General features: G+C 46.3%; 1 long non-coding RNA gene across 1 annotated transcript; it reads right to left on the bottom strand.

Moving 5' to 3' along the window:
• Positions 1-3,236: 3,236 nt before the first annotated feature.
• Positions 3,237-5,054, bottom strand: LOC122430025. Its single transcript, XR_006266209.1, has 3 exons — positions 4,928-5,054; positions 4,013-4,530; positions 3,237-3,478 (listed from the first exon to the last, which is right to left on the bottom strand). It is a non-coding gene; the product is annotated as an uncharacterized LOC122430025 (long non-coding RNA).
• Positions 5,055-6,477: the final 1,423 nt, after the last annotated feature.

A 6,477-nucleotide genomic window follows, 5' to 3' on the forward strand; every position in this document is an offset into this window, starting at 1 on the left:
CAGGCCCAGTTCACATCCTGCCTTAAGATGGCTGACAGGCCTCAAGATGGAGTTCCCCTGCCCTCCCAATAACGGCCCCAACATTTCCCCCTCTTGATGGTCATCTTATGGTTAATGATGGGTGTCAGTCAAGGGTAAGTACTGCATATGGGGACTATGAAATTGTAGCAAGGCTGTTAGCCTAGAGGTTACACATTGAGTTATACATTAGAGAAATACATGGCCCAAAAATTAATGATATAATGATCAACAAAATAATTATAAAAAAATTTTTTACCAATCACCTTTGATCCAAGAAAATACTGATGACCAAAAAGGAAGATTATCAGTAGACATAGATTTCACCTGGTTTTTTATATAGTTAAGAGTGGCTGACACATTGCTGGATAAATCAGGAATATACACACATTATTTAACTTTAATTACGGCACAGGTCCCTCCCTGGGCAGCTGTAAATATCTGATTTTGAATCACTGCCTTTCTCGTTTGTATTTGTTCCTCATTTAGAGCTTAAATTGCCTTTTCATTATCCAGGAGGTCTGTTTTGTGAAGTCAGTTAGAGCCTCTGCTCTAATCATAATGTCTGTTGTCCCTATAGATGGTATGATTCTTAAAGAGATGGGAATACCAGACCACCTGACTTGCCCCCTGAGAAATCTGTTTGCAGGTCAAGAAGCAACAGTTAGAACTGGACATGGAACAACAGACTGGTTTCAAATTGGGAAAGGAGTACATTAAAGCTGTATATTGTCACCCTGCTTATTTAACTTATATGCAGAGTACATCATGTGAAATGCCAGGCGGGATGAAGCACAAGCTGGAATTAAGGTTGCTCGGAGAAATATCAATAACCTTAGATATGCAGATGACACCAGCCTTATGGCAGAAAGTGAAGAACTGAAGAGCCTCTTGATGAAAGTGCAAGGAGAGTGAAAAAGTTGGCTTAAAATTCAACATTCAACAAACTAAGATCATGGTCCCATCACTTCACGGCAAACAAATGGGGAAATAATGGAAACAGTGAGAGACTTAATTTTTTTGTGCTCCAAAATCACTTCAGATGATGACTGCAGCCATGAAATTAAAAGACTCTTGCTCCTTGGAAGAAAAGCTATGACCAACCTAGACAGCACATTAAAAAGCAGAGTCATTACTTTGCCAACAAAAGTCTGTTTAGTCAAAGCTATGGTTTTTCCAGCAGTCATGTATGGATGTGAGAATTGGACTATAAGAGCTGAGCAGCAAAGAATTGATGCTTTTGAACTGTGGTGTTGGAGAAGACTCTTGAGAGTCTATTGGACAGCAAAGAGATCCAACCAGTCCATCCTAAAGGAAATCAGTCCTGAATATTCATTGGAAGGGCTGATGCTGAAACTGAAACTCCAATACTTTGGCCACCTGATGTGAAGAACTGACTCATTTGAAAAGATCCTGTTGCTGGGAAAGATTGAAGGTGGGAGAAGGGGACGACAGAGGATGAGATGGTTGGATGGCATCACCAACTCAATGCACATGAGTTAGAGTAAACTCCAGGGGTTGGTGATGGACAGGGAAGCCTGATGTGCTGCAGTTCATGGGGTTGCAAAGAGATGGACATGACTGAGCGACTGAACTGAACTGATAGATGGTATGAACAAGGCAGCTATATAATCATAGCATTTAAACACAGACCTTACCAACATGCATGTAAGTAAGGCAAATTTACTGGGGCTTGTTGCAAGGGTGGCTTAACAATTCCATGAGCAAAGGCAAATCATAATGCAAGGCGGCCTACCCAACCGACTGGAAGCCATGGCCATAGGTTTGATCCACATAGCCATTGAGTGCTGTTAAGGGTGCCATCTAATCCCAGGGTTGTACTTCCAGTCTGAGCCAGGCCAGCCGGCTGATAAATCTGGGTCATAAGTGACCTCTAATATTTGTTCACATTGCTCAGAGGACAAATATCCCACATATTTCAATTATTTTTGATCTATGGGATGGTCACCAAATCCAGCTTTTTGTTCCCTTTGTTCCCAACAGATAGGGGCAGGGACAATAGGTTGACCTTTTTCTGGGGTCAACCAAAAATATTCATTCCATATCTGGTAAAATTGTCCAAACTACCTGATGGATTGGCCCTTCTTACTGGCCATTGAGTTCTAATTCTTTTTATCTTTTAAGTAAAAGGTATAGGCTTTGGCCACTTTTGTAGGGCTTGCATTTACCTCAAATGTTACCCCATGGCCTTGATGAATTTGGTTAAAGTCCAGGTTATGCCAAGTAAGAAGCAGCAGGTTGTGAGTTACCAAGGAAGCAAATGCTTCTTGTTGCTGTCTCAAAAACGAACAGAGGGAGCTAAAGTCCCCTCTGCATAGGGGAGACACCCACCAAGGAAGTCCATCCATCACTGACAAAGGCATGGCCCCACAAACCTAACAGTTAGAAGTATTATGGAAGTTTGCATACGAGTGGGCCCAGGACAGGAACACAGTATCCTGAGTTTGCAGTCCCGGTAGGGTGATCGTGCTGATCAGGAACAGCAGAATTATTATCAGTGGCTCCATCCTGAATCTGTGGTCACCAATGGAAGACAAGTCAGGTCTTCAATGGCTCCTCTGAGTTAGAATGGGTGGTCCAATGTCCCTTTTCCTCTGCTGCTGCCTTGAGCCAGGTGTGGTGAATCTAGGGAGTAATACCTGCAATTTTAACTGCAGAGGGGTGGTTAGTACAATTGTGTATGGTCCTTTACAGGCGCGGGACAGCGTCTGTTGATTCCAATCCTTTACCCATACTAAATCTCCCGGTGAGTATGGGTGTACAGTAATGTCTAGAGAAAATGGAATGCTTTTTTGAATATAAGGGGTGATGTCATGGATCACCTTTCCCAATTGTTCCGTTGCCGTGACACCTCCATTCCTCCTTTCTGTAATAGATTGCCTTTTACTTCCCGAATAAGAGGGGGAGGCCTCCCGAACGTTACCTTATAGGGAGAATACTGGGGGTGCGGGGTGTCATTCTGATCTTCTTTAACCCTAGTGGCAGCATATCCATCCAGGGGGCTCCAGTCTCTTGCACCCATTTTGCCAAAGTTACTTTGATGGTCGGGTTTATTTTCTCAACCATCCCTGAACTTTGTGGTCTATATGCTGCATGTAGTTTCCATTTGATATTCATTGCTTTGTAAACCAATTGGAGTAACAGCCACAAATGCGGGCCGGTTATCTGATCCTATACTTAGAGGAATTCCCAAACCTAGGAATAATGTCTCTCAGCATGCCTCGGGCCACTTCCTTTGCTTTCTCAGGCCTGGTGGGATATAAAGGTACCTACCATCACCAGTAAATATTTGTATCCTCGGCATGGCTTTACCTCAGTGAAGTCCAGGTGTTCAAATGCTGTGGTTCCCTTTAACTGTATTCCGGGAGGGGCTATCGCCTTGGAGCCGGGTTATTCCTGGCACAGGTTACCCATCGTCAGCTTGCATCTGCACACAAAGCTGTTAGACGTGGTATGACAACATAGCGGGCTAAAATTCACAAGTCTTGTCTTTTTCTAAACGGGTGGACTGATGGAAGTCCATAACTAGTTGAAAGGCCAACCTAGAGGGGATGAAGAATCTCCCACCCGGGAGCTCCCACCATCCGTCCTCCCGCAGTGTTCCTGTTCAGTCTGCACCCAGGTGGTTTCTTCCTTGTCACAGACTGGGGCCGCTTGGCCGGTTAGTAGGCTAGACGCCACAGGCGTCTCCGTAGTTTGGTTGCTGTGTTGTCCTGGGCAGCTGCTTGTTTGGCTGCTCCATCAGCCGAACTTCCGTTTCGCCTGTGGTGTGTCTGCCCTCTGGTGGCCCTTACAGTGCATTACTGCCACCGCAGCAGCTTCCACACTGCTTCCCCCAGTAACAAAACTTCCTCTGTATTTTTTCTCTCTTTGCCAGTTGCAGTCAATAGCCCCCTTTCTTTATATATGGCCCCGTGTACATGTAAGGTAGCAAAGGCATACCGTGAGTTCGTGTATATATTTACCTTCTTACCTTTAGCCAATTTCAGGGTCCCGTAGGAGCGCCCAGAGCTCTGCTGAGCCGACCAGTATGAGGGGAGTCGTCCTGCTTTGACTACTGAGTCTGTTACCGCGTATCCAGTTTTCCTGTGTCCTTGTTCCAAGTAGCCAGTCCTGTTTATGTAGTAAGTCTCATCTGGTTGACTTAAGGGGATGTCTCTGAGGTCTGGTCGGCTAGAAAAGACTTCCTCTAGCATCTCCTCACAGCTGTGGCTGGGAGTGTCTTGGCTCACCGGTAAATAAGTTGCTGGGTTTTAAAGTCTGACAGGGTTCCACCCTTAAGTTGGGGATTTTGGTATAAAAGTTCTTGGTAATGCAGCATCCGAGAGGTGGAAAGCCACCTTGCCCAGGCCCCATTAGAAGAGTGATGATGGCATGTGGCACTTTTATTATAATAGTCTGTCCCATAGTTTGTCAGCCTCTCTCATTAAAATGGCGGTGGCTGCCACTGCTCTCAGACAAGGGGTCCACCCAGAGGCTACAGGATCCAACCTTTTGGGTAAATAAGCCACGGGTCGCTACCGTGAGCCTATTGCTTGTGTCAGCACTCCCATGCTACTTGTTCTTTCTCATGGACGTGTAAAGTGAAAGGTTTGGTTAAATCAGGGAGGCCTAGTGTGGGGCCCTTTACAGTTCTCTTTAATAGCTCAAAAGCATGATTCTGTTCTGGACCTCAAATTAGAGAGTCATTCCTGGGGCCTTTAGTGGCGGCACACCAGGGTTTAGCTATCTGTGAAAAGTCAGGTATCCAAATCCAGCAGAACCCCACGGCTCCCAAAAATTCTCTCACTTGCCTTTTGGTAGTAGGCTGGCTTATCTGATTGATCTGTTTCTGTTCTAAGTCCAAGGCATGCCTCCCCTCCTTTATAACAAATCCCGGGTGCTTTACCTCAGTCTGGCAGATTTAGGCCTTTTTCCATGACATCTTGTAACCGGCCTGTTCTGGCAGGCCCAGGAGAGTCTGAGTTCCTTCCCAGCATTGAGTACGAGTCTCTGCCATCAGAAGTAGGTCGTCCACATACTGCAGGATCTGGCACTTAGCATCTGATGGGAAGGAGAGGAGGTCTGTTGTCAGGGCTTCCCCAAATATTGTAGGAGAATGTTTGAATCCTTGTGGCAGCTGAGTCCAAGTCATCTGGGTCTTTCAACCCATCCCAGGGTCCTCCCATTCGAAAGCAGAAATCTTTTGGCTAATTGGAGCCACTCTTATACAAAAGAAACCATCTTTCAAGTCCAAGCAGGTAAAATACTGAAGAGGGTGAGGAGAAGCTGGGCTCTGTCATCCCATACTGGATGGTGGGTCCTAAAATAGTCTCTGTTAGGTGAATTGTGCCCTGCGGCTTCTCAGAATAGGGAGGGGCATGCCTTTGCTAGTTCAAGAGATCCATGGTGGAGAACGTCTGCAGTAAACAGCAGTGGGGCCAGGTTGGATGTGCTCGACTGGCCCCATCTACGGTGCCTCTTGGACCTCCCTGAGAGGCACCTGCAAAACCTGTCTATCTTGTGACTCCTTAGTAGACCTCAGCTGCCTCTGAACACTTGGCTCTCCCCTTTTCCCCCTCTTCTAGACTGGGGAGGAATGGGTATAATGCTGGCGCAGTTGCTCCCACCATAGTCAGTGGTACAGTAGGAGGGAAGGGAGCCTCTTCCACTGGTGGAGATGGGGGAGGAAAATCTCAAGGGGGATATCTTCATTGTTAATCTAACTGGGGCAGCCTGACCTTAACTCCAATCTTGTTTTTTGATGTGTTTGCTATCTGTGGGGAGGGAGGTCTCCAGGGAGACCTGGCTCTTCTTTAACAATGGTTTCCTCATTCTTGGTCAAAGTTCAGGTCCAGTTCATATCCTGCCTTAAGATGGCTGACAGACCTCAGATGGAGTTCCTCCTGCCCTCCCCATAGCGGCCCCAACAGGGTGACTTCAGAGGTGTGTCACCTGTGCAGGGGCATGGGATCCATACTCGGTAGGGGCCACTCTTGGTTTAAGACTCTGCTGTTGCCATCTTGAAATTCTTAATAATTTTATCTTTATATATTTTAAGTGAAGTCCAATGGGCCACCTGAGCAAGGTCATGAGGAGGGGGTATGTGCACAGTAAGTGTGTCCACTGTTTCGGCAGCTCCATTCGAGTTATTTATGATGCCCCATGAGCACAGAATTCCAGGGGGGCCACAGTGTGGGGGAGTTCAGCGAGACTGAGTGAGTATGAGGTCGGCAAGTTGCACACACAACTGAGAAAATGAGGTGCTGACCATGCTTCCCTTTTGATCCAAACTTTGCTTCCCATGCGAAAAGAAGCCAGTGAAGTCCTAAGAAACACAGTCCTATCGTACCCTTTCATGTGCTACTTCCTTGTATTTGCCAACCATTTATGCTGAAGATGGAGAGGGAAATGGCAACCCACTCCATTATTCTTGCCTGGAGAATTCCATGGACAGAG

This window comes from Cervus canadensis, chromosome 28, assembly GCF_019320065.1.
Source record: "Cervus canadensis isolate Bull #8, Minnesota chromosome 28, ASM1932006v1, whole genome shotgun sequence".
In the NCBI taxonomy this organism is placed as follows: Eukaryota; Metazoa; Chordata; class Mammalia; order Artiodactyla; family Cervidae; genus Cervus; species Cervus canadensis.